Consider the following 16,544-nt stretch of genomic DNA (forward strand, 5'->3'; position numbering starts at 1 on the left):
AGTCCCAGGCTGGTCTCAACTCATGACTATCCTCCTCCTTTTGCTTCCCTGGTGATGAGATTAAAGGCTCAAGCCACCATGCCCTTTGTAAATCTTTCCTAGATGATGGGAAATGAAGAAGAGGAACCTCTATTTGCATTCCTTGTTTACTAATGTGCATGTAATTTTTTTTCTCTACAGAAACAGGCTGTTATCTGAAGTTTCTCTGAATAACTCACACAAAATAGCCACAAGAAGTATTTTGGGGGGGACACCCACCTTTAATCTCAGCATTTGAGAGGCTGAGGTAGGAAGATCACTATGAGCTCAAGGATAGTTGGGCTACAGAGTGAGTTCCAGGTAACTGAGACTCTACCTTAACAAAAACAAAACAAAAAGTATATGTGGTGGGGTTTGGTGGTGCAAGACTTTAATCCCAGCACTCTGATGAGTGAGGCAAGAGGATTGCCTGAGACTACATAATGCATTCCAGGCCAGCCTGGATTAGAGATCCTACCTCAGAAAAACAAAAACAAGTTGGGCGTGGTGGTGCACGCCTTTAATCCCAGCAGTTGGGAAGCAGAGGTGGTAGGATCATCATGAGTTCCAAGCCACTCTGAGATTACATGGTGAATTCTAGGTCAGCCTGGGCTAGAGTGAATCTCTGCCTTGAAAAATGAATAAATAAATAAATAAATAAATAATAAAGAAGGAAAAGTATATTCGGTGTTGGAGAGATGGATTAGTGGTTAAGGCACTTGCCTGAAAAGCCAAAGAACCCAGGACACACTTAAGCCAGATACACAAGGTGATGTGGTGGATGTGTCTGGAGTTCATTCGCAGTGGCTGAAGGTCCTGACACGCCCATTCTGTCTGTTCTTTCCCTGCCTCTTTCTCTCTCTCAAATAAATAAATAAAATAAAAATTTTTACAACAAAGTATATCTAGGTGAAACTCTTTTACTCTCCACAAATGCAGGACAACAGAAGAGTTCATTATGCACAACTGACAAAAAGAGCCACTGAATCTGTGAAAACAATTCTCACCAGATGAGTTTTTGACAGGGAATCATCCATTGAACTTTTCAGTGGCAAGATTTGACCATTGCCCTCCTTCTCTGCTTTCAATTGGATGAATCGTTCCTTTTCCCCCCTGCAAGCAAACACCAAATCATGTGCCACCCAGTACATCTGGCTTTATGTGGGTACTGGGGAATCAAACCTGGGCCCTTTGTATTTTATTTTTTGGATTTTTCAAGGTAGGGTCTCACTGTAGCTCAGGCTGACCTGGAATGCACTATGTGGTCTTAGGGTGGCCTGGAACTCATGGCGATCCTTCTACCTCTGCCTTTGGAGTGCTGGGATTAAAGGCCTGAGCCACCAAACCAGGTTTAAACCTGGGTCCTTTGATTTTGCCGGCAAGTGCCCAAACCGCTAAGCCATCTTTCCGGACACCTCCCCCTTATGTAGTAGGGTTTCTCTCTAGCCCAGACTGACTTGGCTTTCACTCTGTCATCTCAGGGTGGCCTCGAACTCACGGCGATCCTCCTACCTCTGACTACCAAGTGCGCCACCACACCAGGCTGGTTGTAACTGTTTTAATTACTTATTCCGATTCTGACATACCACAAATGTCTTCTGGTAACTAAAAAGGCCATTTGTAGCAGTTTGGGGCGTTTAGGGGTTAGGTGCTTAGTCCAAGCTGTGTGCATTCTCGTCTGTTGCAAGCAATGTAATTTTTAGAAGCAAAGGTCTCATTTAGACTTCCAAATTACTAATTATTTTATTTATTTGCAAGGAGAGAGAGAGAACGAATATGGGCACACCAGGGCCTCTAGCCACTTCAAGTGAACTCCAGATGCATGCGCCACTGTAGCTGTACTTGGAAGGATCGCCATGAATTCCAGGCCAGCCTGAGACTACATAGTGAATTCCAAGCTGGTTTGAGCAGCAGCAAGACTCTACCTAAAAACAAAACAAAACAAAATAAAATAAATATAAAACTGACTCTATAATGAAATTCCACCCTACTGTCTGAGACAAGAGAGAGAATGCTGTGTACTTGAGTAGAGACAGTTGGGTTTGAGGACTTCCCAGTTACTGCTATTTAAAGAAATCCTTTTTTTTTTTTTTTTTTTTTTTTTTTTTTTTTTACTGGCCTCTGCTACCAAGTAAAGAAATCCTTTTTATGACAATTTCGGATGCGCTCTTAGAATTTGTGCTCAAGGTTTAACTCAAGTCTCACTATCTGCCTTATATTTAGGATTGCAAAGACCAGAGACGCCTGAAATCATTTGCCACCCCGCCCCTAGCGTCCCAGCGGAGTCAGTAAACACGAAGATTGCCTCTTGGAGTAAGTACCCCGCGGTGAGAACGCAGGAGAAAGTGTTCACCAGGTTGGTTGTGTATCCGAGCAGCGCTCTAGTTAGCGTCACTCAGCCCTGGTGCGCATGCGTACTAGGAGCACGCCCCCTTCCCGTGCACGCGCTTGGAGCCTGCAAATCTCGCGAGAGAAGCGAGATTTATTCCTACGTACCGGGCCGTGCTGCTTATGGCGGCGCTGGAGAGGGGGCGCTGAGCTGTTGGGGTGAGTACGACCTCAGGGTTCAACTGGGGGTAGCAAGAAGGCAGGCTACGGGCGGGTGAGAAGACCGAGGCTGACGTGAGTGACTTTTGAGTCAAGGTGGGCACTCCTAGAATTCTGAATTGGGTATGTCTCCTCCCGAGTTCCTGCCCCGGGGCTTCTCCATTCGTCCCCCGTTCAACCGTCCGGGCCTCATGCCGGGCCGCACAGCTGAGGCGGGGAGTTGAGGTCCGAGGGGCGCGCGTGGTGGTAGTGGTGGCGGTGACCAGAGTGGGGGGAGGGAGCGAAAATGGAGGCTCCGACCGCAGCCAAGATGGAGGCCGAGGGTGCGGGGCTTGGGCGCGGAGGCTGCCGGGAGCTGTAGTCTGTCCCCGTCCCTCTCTGCGGCTCAGCGGGGGAAACGGGAACTACAAGTCCCGACGGGCGGGGCGAGGGGGTGGTGGCGCGGTCCTTTGTGTGCGGCTGGAAGAGGCATGGAAAAGGGGCCTAGTGTCTCCGGACCCTCCTTGGGGATGTGACTACGAGTTCCAGAGCGCAGTGCGGCAGTGGCGCCTTCTTTGTGTGTGGATGGAGACCCCGCTCCATGTAGGGGAAGTGCTTAGGGACATCTTTTTTTTCCCCAACCACGTCTGACAGTAGGGCGGTAGAATTGACATCTTTACTTTCCATCACTTACAGCTACCATGTCTGTCTTCTTTTTGGCATTTGAACCAGTCCCTAAGCTAGGCATGCGTCTCCTACCCTTACATCTTGAGTTGTGAGAGTTAGTTGGTATCCTCCCTGACATAGTGCAAGTGATGGCCTACATTGTGCAGTGAATGGCCTGGCATCCTCATTTCATGTAGTTTTTAGAGCACATTGGAGACATATGGGAGTTTTTTGTTTGTTTGTGTGTTTGTTTTGTTTTAAACATCCGATGTCTTAACAGTAGCGTATCTCAATGCTAAGGCTACTGTGCTGCAAAAGAACGCCTACATGCTGGTACTTAGCTTGACTCACAGGTGAGGCAGAGCACTCCCCAAAACGACACTGCAAAGAGGAATCTGAACGTTAATGAGCTAGCTAATTTACTTGTTTTGCACCTAAAATAAGTGGAAAAGGTAGTCCTCTTTAAGCAAGAATAAAGGCAGGGCGAATGCTCGAAGTACTCTGGTAGTTAAGTTTGAAAAACTTCAATTTTGTTGTGTGAATTAGCAGTTCCACAACCAGAGAGCTAGTCAGCTCAAGGCTGGCCTGGGCTACATTGTTCCAGCCTTGAGCTGACTATCCATTATCTGCCTCTGGTATGCTCCAGTCTACTCTTTTTTTTTTATTTATTTTTTTTTGGGGGGGGTTTCGAGGTAGGGTCTCACTCTGGTTCAGGCTGACCTGGAATTAACTTTGTAGTCTCAGGGTGGCCTTGAACTCTTGGCGATTCTCCTACCACTGCCTCCCGAGTGCTGGGATTAAAGGTGTGTGCCACCATGCCCGGTTCAATCTACTCTTCTTATTTATTTACTTTTGGTTTTTCAAGGTAGGGTCTCTCTCTAGCTCTGGCTGACCTAGAATTAACTCTCAATTCTCAGGGTGGCCTCGAACTCACAGCAATCCTCCCACCTCTGCCTCCTGAGTGCTGGGATTAAAGGTGTGCACTACACATCCGGCTTCAGTCTACTCTTTTAAAAATATAGACTCTGGGCTGGAGAGATGGCTTAACCGTTCAGTGCATGAAGCGTAAGGACCCCCGCTCGAGGCTCGATTCCCCAGGACCCATGTTAGCCAGATGCACAAGGGGTCGCACATATCTGGAGTTCATTTGCAGTGGCCGGAGGCCCCATTCTCTCTCTTTCTCTCTCTCTCTGTCATTCTCAAATAAATCAAAACAAACAAAAAAAAGTTTTTTTAATATAGACTCTGGGCTGGAGAGATGGTTTAGCAGTTAAGGCATGTGCGGAAGGACCGAGGTTCAATTTCCCAGACCCACACAAGCCAGAAACACTAGGTGGTGCACAACATTCAAAAGACAGAGGCAGAGGGGTTGGAAACAAGTGTGATGTCCAGACCTGGAGTGACAACACAAAGGAGAAAGAGGCAGAGGGATCACAGGTTTTAACCAGGTATGATAAGCCCAGGCCTGGAAGGCACTCAAGAAACCAAGGCATGGAGTTTGTTTGCTGTGTATGGAGGCCCTGGCGCACCCACTGTTTGCCTCATTCCCATTTTCTCTGTCTCTCTCTAAAATAAATAGCTGGGCCTGGTGGTGCATACCTTTAATCCCAGCACTTGGGAGGCCGAGGTAGGACTACCACTGTGAGCCTGAAAAGAAAACAAAGAAAGAAATTTTTTCTTGTGGTTTTTCAAGGTAAGGTCTTGCTCTAGGCCAATTTCACCTGGAACTCACTCTGTAGTCTCAGGCTGACCTGTAACTCTCCACAATCTCACTACCTCTAGAGTGCTGGGATTAAAGACGTGTGCTAACCTGCTGGCTAAGAAAATATCTATTTTTTAAAAAAATGTAGGCTCCAAGCCAGCTGTGTTGGTGCACACCTTTAACTCCAGCACTGGGGAAGCAGAGATAGGAGGATTTCTGAGTTAGAAGGCAGCCTGAGAAGAATACATAGTGAATTCTTTCCAGGTCAGCCTGGGCTAGAGTGAGACCCTGCTTTAAAAAACAAAAATTAAAGTGTGGGTCCCTACCAAGTGTGGCACACACCTTTTTTTAAAAAATACGTCTTTTATTTATTCGAAAAAGAAAGAGGCAGAGAGAGAATGGGCACGCCAGGGACTTCAGCCACTGCAAATGAACTCCGGACACATGTGCCACCTTGTGCATCTGGTTTACGTGTGTCCGAGAGAATCGAACGTGGTTCTTAATTCCAGCAATAAGGAGAATCACTGTGAGTTCAAGGTTAGCCTGAGATTTCATAGTCAATTCCAGGTCAGCCTGGGCTAGACCTCAAAAATAAAGAAACCAGCAGGGCGTGGTGTCGCACGCCTTTAATCCCAGCACTAAGGAGGCAGGGGTAGGAGGATTGCTGTGAGTTCAAGGCCAACCTGATACTACATAGTGAATAGGTCAGCCTGAATTAGAGTGAGACCCTACCTCAAAAAAAATGAAAAAAGCTGGGTGTGGTTGTTGCATGCCTTTAATCCCAGCATTTGGTGGCAGAGGTTGAAGGAGCACTGTCAATTTGAGGCCAGGCTGGAGTTACAGAGTGATACTCAGGTCACCCAAGGCTAGAGTGATACTTTTTACTTTTTTTTTTGAGGTAGGGTAAGTTCCAAATTAAAGCCCTGTGCATTTTTTTTTCTTTTTCAGGGTAGAAGCTAACTCTAGCCCAGGCTGGCCTGGAACTCACTTTGCTCTGTAGCCTCAGGCTGGCCTCAAATTCACAGTGATCCACCTACTTATGCCTCCCGATGCTGGGATTAAAGGTGTGTACCACCATAACAAGCCCGCTCATGAATTTAAGCTGCTAAAAGGCTAATTTTTACTTTTTAAGATGTTAGAAGTCAAGTTCTTAGTGCTACACTGGTAAGAAGGGGATTTTGTATGTGAGGTGGCGTATATACACATTTATATGCATAAACAGACACCTGAATCCTAAAACTTAGGTAAGTGTTCATCCTTCTTTTTAGTCTTAGGACCAAGATAAAAAAGAGGTGGTGATAGCTTGGTTTTGCAGCTGCTCTGGATGTTTACCATAGAGATGAGTATTTATAGCAGCTGAGCTGAAAAGTTAAGTATTTGAAGCACAGAAGATAGGTTTTCATTTTTTGTAAATAAGTTCTGACGTCACAAATGTGACCTTTAAAGGAATGATTAAAATTTTTTGTAAATTTCAAGCAAATGAAAATTGAGAATGAAAGTTCATGTGATATCCTGTTTTCTCTCCCCCGTTTTCCCCTCTTTCCCCCTACAGAATAGCCTTGAAGAGTTAATCCTTTTTGTTTGATATGTGTGTAAGTGTAACTTGAGCTTGACTGTTTTTTTGGTGGTGGTGGTTTGGTTTTTCCAGGTAGGGTCTCACTCTATCCCAGGCTGACCTGGAATTAACTAACTACATAGTCTCAGGGTGACCTGGAACTCTTCAGTGGTTCTCCAATCTCTGCCTCCTGAGTGGAGTGCTGGGATTAAAGGCATGCACCACCACACCCGGCCTTTGACTGGTTTAAAAAAAAATTAATTTTCATTTATTTGAGAGAGAGAATGGGTGTTCAGGGTCTCCAGCCACTGCAAACGAACTCCAGATGCATGCACCACCTTGTGCATCTGGTTTAGGGACTCGAACCTGGGCTCTTTGGCTTTGAAAGCTAACACCTTAACTGCTAAGCCATCTCTCTAGCTTCCTTGACTTTTTTTACTAGTCTGTTTGCAAGCAAAGAGACAGAAACAGAATCATTTTGAGATTTTAGACTGTGTTTTGGGGGGAGGCAGGAGTGCATTGTTTCTTTCTAGTTAGTCCTTGACCTGGAATCCATTTTGTAGTTTCCAGGTGGCCTCGAACTCCTGACAATCCTCTGCCTCCCAAATGCTGAGATTAAAGGTGTGTGCCATCATGCTCGGCCCTTGACCCAAAATGAACTGTAATTCCAACATTTGAGGTTTTTCACAATTATTACAGCCAGAAAAATTGTAATTGTATTTTAGATTTAATAAAGCTAGAATGACCTAAATGATGAAACTGCTATAGTGAGAATGACAAGGCACTTGCTTTCTTTTTTTCTTTTTTTGAGGTAGCGTCTCACTCTAGCTTAGTCTAGCTTTGAATTCGTGTCAGTCCTCCTACCTCTTTCTTGAGGGCTAGGATTAAAGGTATGCTCCATGACATCTGGCTTCTTATTTGTTTTCTTAGACCCATCATTACTTACAAATTTCTTTTGTACAACCAGAGTTTAGAAAGTTCTCTGTATTAGTATTAGATTCTTACCATTTTTATGCTGAGGTAGAACATTAGTGTGAAATTAAATAAGTTGATCAGCAGTTCTACCCCGTTGCACTTGTAAACTATTCTTGGTTTGCAGTTACAGCACAGCCAATACGTAACCAGTTATTTGCACTTGTGTTTCTCCAACTTGGCAACTACCAGCTCCTATGATCCAGTTTGTGCTGAACATTGCCCTCTTTTGTTAGTGAAAAATCTTTGCCAAGCGACCTTACCTTTCCTTATTATGCATACTTTTCTGTCTCCAGTTATGCTTACACTGGAATGTGGTAGCCACTAAGCCACATGTGGTCTTTGTACATTTAAAATATGATTAATCTCATAGGCTGCAGAGATGGCTCAGCAGTTAAAAGCTCTTGCTTGCAAAGCCTGATGGGTTCCATTCCCTAGTATCCAAATAAAATCAGGTGCACAATGTGGCACATGCATGTGAAGTTCATTTGCAGTGGCCAGAGACTCTGGCATGGTCATTCTCCTCATGCTTAAATAAATTGCAAAATAAAATAAGGTTAATCTGAGCTGAAACATACTCTAGTTGTGAAATAATTGGATTTCAAGGGATGTATGAATTACTCTATACTTGCAGACAGTAATGTTTTGAATATAGTTGGTTAAATAAAACAATGAGGGGCTTGAGAGATGGCTTAGCGGTTAAGACACTTGCCTGCAAAACCAAAGGACCTCAGTTTCGATTCCCCAGTACCTACATAAGCCAGATGCACATCTGGAGTTAGTTTGTAGTGGCTGGAAGCCCTGGTGCACCCCTTTTCTCTCTCTTATCTCCCTTTTTTCCCTCTCTCAAATACATAAATAAAAATTAAAAATAAAATGTTTTTTAAAAAATAAAACAATGAGCCGGCTGTGATGGCGCACGCCTGTAATCCCAGCACTCGGGAGGCAGAGGTGAAATTTTTTTTGTTTGAGGTGGAGTTTCACTCTAGCCCAAGGTGACTTGAATTCACTCTCTAATGCCAAGCTGGCCTCAAAACTGGTGATCCTCTACCTCTGTCTCCAGAGTGCTGGGATTAAAGACTTGTGCTACTTGTAACCTTTTTTCTGCATTGAGAAATTTCTTAAGGCTGGAGAGATGGCTTATCTGTTGGAGGACCCTGCAGAGCATGACAGCTGGGTTTGATTTCTCAGTACCCATGTATCAGCAGATGTACAAAGTGACGACATGCATCTGAAATCTGATTTCAGTGGTTAGTCACCCTGGAGTGCCCAGACTGTGTCTCTTTGGTTTGTCGAGGGGTAGTGTTTCAACTCAGGCTCTCCTGGAATTAACTATGTAGTTTCAGAGTGGCCTTGAACTCTTGGCAATTCTCCTACCTCTGCCACCCGAGTGCTGGGGTTAAAGGCATACGCCACCACATCCGGCATTGTCTGTCTCTCTAAAATAATTACATATTTTAAAAAGTTCCTAAGTATAGTGCTCAAGAAAATATCTAGCAGTTGATATCTGACCATTTGGGCCTTGGTGTTTCCCTGAAGGAAGTGGGTCAGGTAGCATTGTAGACTGGCTTAATCTTTTGTTTATTATATATGCTCTGTATGTAAGTGCTGGCATATTTGCAGGATAATTTGTCAAAATGATGGACCAGGTCTTGTGATACATTTTAGGTGGATTTTATAAACCATGTAAATATATCAATTCAGCCTGTGTTTAGTGCCTGATAAATTCCTGGCTTTTGGGCTGGAGAGATGGCTCAGTGGTTAAGGTGCTTGACTGCAAAGCCTAATGATCCTGGTTCATTTACCCAGTACCCACATAAAGCCAGCTGCACAGTGGCCCATGCATCTGTGGCTTGAGACCCTGGTGCACCCATTGTCTTTTTCTCCCTCTCCCTGTCTTTCTGTGTGTATCTTCTGTCTCTGTGCTTGCAAATAAATAAAATACTTAAAAATAATTCTTGGCTTCTTCTAGATCCTGGACAAAAAGCAGCTGAGGGAACAGTAATTTAAAGGGGGGGGGTTGCCTGGAGAGAAGGCTTGGCAGTTAAGGCACTTCCCTGCAAAGCCAAAGGACCCATGTTTGATTTCCCAGTACCCATGTAAGCCAGATGCACAAAGTGATACATGCATATAGAGTTTGTTTGCTGTGGCTGGAGGCCCTGTTGTGCCCATATTCATTCATATCCTCTTTCCCTCCTTCCCCCTCTCTCAAATAGAGAGAAAAAAAATCACAGCTGAAGCCAGGTTTGGTGGCTTACTCACACAGGAGGTAGAGGTAGGAGAATCTCTGTGTGAGTTTGAGACTACCCTTGAGGGAATTCCAGGTCAGCCTGGACTAGTGTGTGACCCTACCTGGGGTGGGGGAACAGCTGAATGGTGGCTTGGAGGCTAAGGTGGGCTAGGAGGATCCCTGTGAGTCCAATGTCAGCCTGGGCTAGAGTGAGACCCTACCTCAAAAAAAACTTTGGAAAAAAAATATCTGCACATAAACAGGTGGCAATAATATTTAGATAGGTGCCATGACAAATAGCTATGTTTAAGTAAAAGAATTAGCTTAAACTCTTGAAATAATGTGAAATTAGTTGAAAACTAATGTTACTATTTCCTTATTGAGTAAAAGAAAAAGAGGTTGATAACTTAGCATTCAGACTTTTTTTTGGTTGAGCAAGAGTTACATAGAAAATGGGCACAACAGGACCTCATGCCACTGCAAACAAACTCCAGATACTTGTGCTACTTTGTGCATCTGGCTTTATATGGTTACTGGGGAATTGAACCAGGGTCATTAAGCTTTGTAGGCAAATGCTTAAACTGCTGAGCAATATCTCCAGTCTCCCCAAAAAACATTTTAAAAATGAAAAAGGAAAGCCAGATAAGACCAGTGTTTGGGTATAGCTTCTGATCAGAATGCTTGCTTAGCATGCCAGAAGTCTTCCTTTCTATCTCCAAACCACAGGAAGAAAAAATAAGTGTGAAAGTTAGGTTAACTATGCCAGAATCCTGGTACTTGAGAGGTGGAGGCTGGAAGGTCAGGAGTTCAAGGTTATCTGCTACATAGTGAATTTGAGACCAACCATTGGGAGAGAGACACACGCAAATTAATTGGAAAGTAGAGATTCCTTGGAGGTTGAATTTGAGAGGGGCAGGATGGGGGGATGGGAATTGTCAATGTTTATTTTCATTTTTTAACTTTTGATTTTTTTATTTATTTGCGAAAGACAGACACACACAGAGAGAATGGGCGTGCCAGGGCCTCCAGCCGCTGCAGACAGACTCCAGACGCATGCACCCCCTTGTACATCTGGCTAATGTGGGTCCTGGGGAATTGAGCCTCGAACCGGGGTCCTTAGGCTTCACAGGCAAGCGCTTAATATGAGGTAGCAAATTTAGATTCTCTGACACCTGAACTTTGTGGTAGTAGGCTCTTGTATTGATTATTTTTTTGGAGGGGGGAGTAACATGTAGATGCATATTATTTATGTGAGTGCTAGTTTATTGAACTGAGATGGTGTAGCAGTTACTTTTTTTTTTTTTTTCTTCTCCAGTTAGGGTATCATGCTAGGTCAGACTGACCTAGAATTCATTATGTAGTCTCAGGATGGCCTCAAATTCAGATGACTCTCCTACTTCTGCTTCCCGGGTGCTGGGATTAAAAGGCATGCACCACGACTGGCTCTTTATTTTTGGCTTTTCAAGGAAGGATTTTGGCCTAGTCTAGGCTGACCTGGAATTCACTATGTAGTCTCAGGATGGCCTTGAACTCATGGCGAACCTCCTACCTCTGCCTCCTGAGTTTCTGGAAATAAAGGCATGTGTTAACATGCCTGGCTTCAGCCTACAGTTTGGAGGGCAGGTTTCATCATGGCAGGAAAAACATGGCTAGAGCAGCAGCCAGGGCATCATGTCATGTCATAACAGCAGAGTAAGCTAGCTAGACACATAACCTCAAGGCCCCCCCCATTGACACATCCCTTCTGCCTAGGTTCTACCTTCCAAACTTTACATAAACTGGGGTTTAAGCAGGCGGCTTAATCATAAACACTGGAGGCTATGGTGGATATTTCACATTCAAACCACCATAAATGGTTTAAACCCCCTCATTGCTTTAGTGAATGGCACACATTCTTTAACCACTAAACCATCTCCCCATCCTGAAATTTGAGTTTTTCATTGTGTGTGTGTGTAAATGGAAAAGGTGGAATTGGCAGATGTGCTGGACACTGCCTTGTACACACTAGGTGAATACAAAAGATAACCCTAAAATATTGAGCTTCCCTGGTCCTGGTCCCATCTCAAGTATTGGGAAATAGAAAAAGAAGGAAAGAGTAGGAAGAGAGGAATAAAAAGGATAGTCCTGAGTGAAGATTTAAAAAGTTTAAGCCAGAAGCAGTGTCAAGCATTTATAATCCTTGGAAGATTAAGACTAACTTGGACTCCCTGTCAAGATCATGCCTTCTGAAAGGGGTCGGTGGGGTTGGGCAGGAGAGATAGTTTAGTGCTCAAGGTGCTTGCCGGCAAAGCTTGAGGACCCAGGCTTACCTCCCCCCATAAGCCAGATGCCTATGGTGGTGGCACATGAGTCGAGTTCATTTGCAGTGGTTAGAGGCTGTGGTATGCCCATTCTGTCTCTATGCCTTCCTTCCTTAATAAATAAGTAAATAAAAATATTTTAACTATTTTGAAAAACACAAATAAGATTTACGGTTTGTGGGTATGGACTTGGACAAGGAGGGCTTCGGAGGTGGCTCAGTAAATAAAGCACTTGCCATGCAAATAGGAGGACCAGAGTTCAGATACCAGGAACTCATGAAAAGAATGGGTCATTAGTAAGAGTAATTAGGCTAGCTGAATTGAGATATCCTGACTCAGTAAATAAAATGTAAAGCTTGCAAGGAAGACAACCTACATCTGCCTTTGGGATTCTACATATCACACACATACACAAAAGACGTTGCCCTACTTGAAGCTAGCTACATTTCTGTACACAAGCACCTTAACTACTAAGCTGTCTCTCCAGCCCCACCTTGTTCTTACATAAAACATTCACTTGGCAGCTGCAGTGTATGTTTGTGTGTGCTTGTAGTCCCATCGGCTTGGGAAGCAGAGGTAGTAGGAGAATCTCCTGAACCTGGGAATTCAAGACCAGCCTGTAAAGCAAGGATGCCATCTAAAAATATTTTTTGCTCTCAAATAAAAAAAAATAAAATAAATAAATTTAAAAATATTTTGATGGCTGGAGAGATGGCTTAGCGGTTAAATGCATGCCTGTGAAGCCTAAAGACCCTGGTTCGGGGTTCCATTCCCCAGGACCCATGTAAGCCAGTTGCACAAGGGGGAGCATGCATCTGCAGTTCGTTTGCAGTGGCTGGAAACCCTGGCGTGCCGAATCCCTCCTTCCCTTGCCTTCCCCCCCACCTCTTTCTCTGTCCCTCTCCCAATAAATAAGTAAAAATAAACAAAAAACGCTTTTAAAAAATATTTTGTGAGCTAGAGAGATGACTTAGCCATTAAAGACAGTTGCTTACAAAGCCCGAAGGCCCGGGTTCTCTACAGTCCAGGTAAAGCCAGATGCACGAAGCGTCATATACATGTGGAGTTCCTTTACAGTGGCAAGAGGCCTCAGTGTGCCCATTCTTTAGTTCTTTGTTTGTAAATAAGTGAAAAAAGTATTTTGGGGGCTGGAGAGGTGGCTTAGCAGTTAAGGCACTTGCATGCAGAGTCAAAGGACACAGGTTCAATTCCCCAGGACCCACATAAGCCAGATGCAAAAGGTGATGCTATGTTTGGAATTTCTCTGTAGTGGCTGAGGCCCCTGGGGCACCCATTCTCTCTCAGTGTTTGCCTTTCTCTCCCTCTCTCCCCCCCAAATAAATAGAAATAAGTATTTTTAAAAGAAAATAAAAAGTATTTCAGGTTAACAGGATATATAGTTAACACTGGAGTCATGACAAAAAATTATTTTTCCTGTGGACATTTTTCCATCTATTTACACTGCAACACTTCCTGTAAGATTTGTTTGCTTGAGCTGGGCATGATGGCGCACGCCTTTAATCCCAGCACTCAGGAGGCTGGAGGATCACCGTGAGTTGGAGGCCACCATGAGACTACATAGTGAAATCCAAGTCAGCCTGAACTAGAGTGAGACCTTGTGTGTGTGTGTGTGGGGGGGGTGGATTTGTTTGCTTCATGAACTTAAGACACTTTTCACCAAGAATTAAGGCACTCTGTTTTATATCAAGTTGCAATACTTTATAATCTGGTCCCACTTCTCACACCAAATTTCCTCCTTCCACTTTAACCTGGCCCTTTGTTCTGTTCATGCTGTTCTGTTCAGTTCCTCTTGTAAACACTCATGTTGCTATACTCATTCAAGCCAAAGAACTTTACTTGGTATAAGGTTGAGAAAAATGCCATAATACTATATTGTTTCAGTCTTGCTTATGTGATTTTTCTTGCCTAGCACATTCACCTGTTTTCTCCTAGAATTTGGCCTGTTTTTCCAGATTGAGTTCACATTCTGTAACTTCATTGTCTATGCTCACCATTCTGTTTTGCTGCTCACACAGTGGAGAATAGTAGGTGACGTGTCTTACTTGAGCATTTAGGCATTTTTATCCAGTGACTGTGGTTTTTCTCCAACTACAACTGTTCTCAACAAGATTGTAAACTCTACTATGAGGAGATTCTTTCATGTTTTCCACACAGCGTAATTTAGCATTAGTTATCTATCAAATGCTTGTACTAAATTAAATGTTAGGCTGTGTAACTTATTATTTGGGATGGTGGTCAAAAGACTGGGATAGTTTAGGTCTTGAGTTATGTGATACCTAAGAAAGTAGTAACCCTTACTTGAACATTCTCAAGTACTATTGAGGGTGCTTCCAAGTTTTCTGCATTACTACTTATTAAAAAGCTTCTCCTTCCTCTGTTCCTGATGCTTTAAGTGGTATCTTAATGTCTTTATTTTTTCCTCCTAGTATGAAGTGTAACAGAACAGACTTTACCACCTGAAACTGCTGCTTCAAGTTCAGATCAGGCAAGGAACAAACCTCGTAACCACCACCAAGACCAAAGAAGAGTACACTTAAGTTGAAGACACAACACTTGATCTGAAACAAGAAGTTTGTGCCTACTCAACAGCTTTGAAAGAGCACTTCCCAACGCTGCTAGTAGTCTTTTTTTCTTCAGTGCTGTACTGTGAGATTGCCCGGTGCAGCAGCAGTTGTATTCTTTATTAGCTTGGTAGATCATTTTCTCTCGCTCTTTTTTTTAATACTAGCAACTTTCATCCTTTGAAACTTGTGCTGAAAAAGAAGAATCAGCAACTACTACTGAAAGTGCAATATTTGATTATCACTGCGAGGTAAGTTTATACTTTTCATTTGTTAATCACTTCTGTAAGCTCAGCATGTAGGTTCACATGCTTTCAAAGCATTGCTAGTGCTGAAATAGAGAAGCAAATGAGTAAGGTGTCATGGACTTATGACTTAGAGCATCATATTGCAAAATGTCACAGTAGCATATAGGCTAAAATAGAGGAGATATGCAGAGTCCTAAGAATGTAACTGAAGGAGCTGGAGAGATGGCTCACTGGTTAAAGGTGTATGCTTGCAATGTCTAATGGCTTGGACTCAGTTCCCCAGCACCCACATAAAATCAGATGTACAAAGTGATGCATACATCTGGAGTATGGCAGGAGGGTCTGGGACACCTATACATACTTTCTCTCCCTCTCTCCCAGACAAATAAAAATTATTTAAAAAAGAAACTGGAGGGCTGGAGAGATGGCTTAGCGATTAAGCGCTTGCCTGTGAAGCCCAAGGACCCCAGTTCGAGGCTCGGTTCCCCAGGTCCCACGTTAGCCAGATGCACAAGGGGGTGCACGCGTCTGGAGTTCGTTTGCAGAGGCTGGAAGCCCTGGCACGCCCATTCTCTCTCTCTCTCTCCCTCTGTCTTTCTCTCTGTGTCTGTCGCTCTCAAATAAATAAATAAATAAATAAATAATTAAAAAAAATAAAAAGAAAAAAAGAAACTGGACAAAGACTTTCTGGAACCAGATAAGGAGGATCACTGGGAGTTGAAGGCTGCCCTAAGACTACACAATGAATTCAAGTGAGCCTGGGTTAGAGCAAGACCCTACATCCAAAAAAAAAAAAAGTTTTGTTTCAGAAACGCTTGGACCTTTATTTCCAGTTTAGTGAAAAGCTGGGTGATAGGAACCTAGAATTATTCTTTAACTGATAACTACTCTTTTGTTATTTGTATACTGTTTTTCTTTTAAAAAAATATTTTTTGGTTGTTTAAGGTAGAGTTTCACTCTAGCCCAGGCTGACCTGTAGACTCAGGGTGGCCTCAAACTCACAGAGATCCACCTTCCTCTGCCTCCTGAGTGCTGGGATTAAAGGTGTGTGCCACTACTGAATTTTTCCCCCCAAGGTAGGGTCTCACTGTAGCCTAGGCTGACCTGGAACTCACTGTGTAGTCCCAGGCTGGCCTCCACCTCACAGTGATCTTCCTGCCTCTGCCTGCTGAGTACTGGGATTAAAGGTGTGTATCACCATGCCCAGTTAGAGAATGTTTAATGTTTTGTTGTAGCTAAATTTTGTGGGTTTAAAAAAAAATTTTTTTTTTCTAGGTAGGTTCTTACAGTAGCCCAGGCTGACCTGGAATTCACTGTGTAGTATCAGGTAGCCTCTAATTCACAATGATCCCCTACCCCTGCCTCTAGAGTACTGGGATTAAAGGTGTGTGCCACCATGCCTCGCTTCAATTGTTTTTAAAAATATTCTATTATTTGCAAACAGTGAAATGAGCATGCTAGGGCATCCCCACCACTGCAGCTGAATTCCAGATGCATGGGCCACCCCTGTGCATCTAGCTTTATGTGGGTACTGTTAGGCCTTGCAAATAAGTTCTTTAGCAACTGAGCCAACTTCTCAGGCCCTTTGGGATTTTACATATTTTATATCTTTATATATTAAATATTTTCTGTATGAACATGTTAAAATATAGATTAATATACCCTTATGTACACATCACTAACTAAAATTGAATTATGCTGCAGTTGACATAGATACTGTAAAACATGCTTTTATAATTATGAAA

At 43.5% G+C, this 16,544-nt stretch overlaps 1 protein-coding gene across 2 annotated transcripts in view; it reads left to right on the forward strand.

Annotated features, from left to right (window-relative positions):
• The first annotated feature begins 2,434 nt into the window (after nt 1–2,434).
• The window catches only part of Csde1 (cold shock domain containing E1), a 52,182-nt gene continuing 38,072 nt past the window's right edge, over nt 2,435–16,544 (forward strand). For both annotated transcript variants that reach the window (XM_004667538.2, XM_004667540.3), the window contains exons 1-2: nt 2,435–2,565; nt 14,417–14,802. The gene's annotated coding sequence lies outside the window, so the exon portion shown is untranslated. The remainder of the gene's footprint in view (nt 2,566–14,416; nt 14,803–16,544) is intronic.

This window comes from Jaculus jaculus, chromosome 19 (assembly GCF_020740685.1).
Source record: "Jaculus jaculus isolate mJacJac1 chromosome 19, mJacJac1.mat.Y.cur, whole genome shotgun sequence".
Lineage (NCBI taxonomy): Eukaryota > Metazoa > Chordata > Mammalia > Rodentia > Dipodidae > Jaculus > Jaculus jaculus.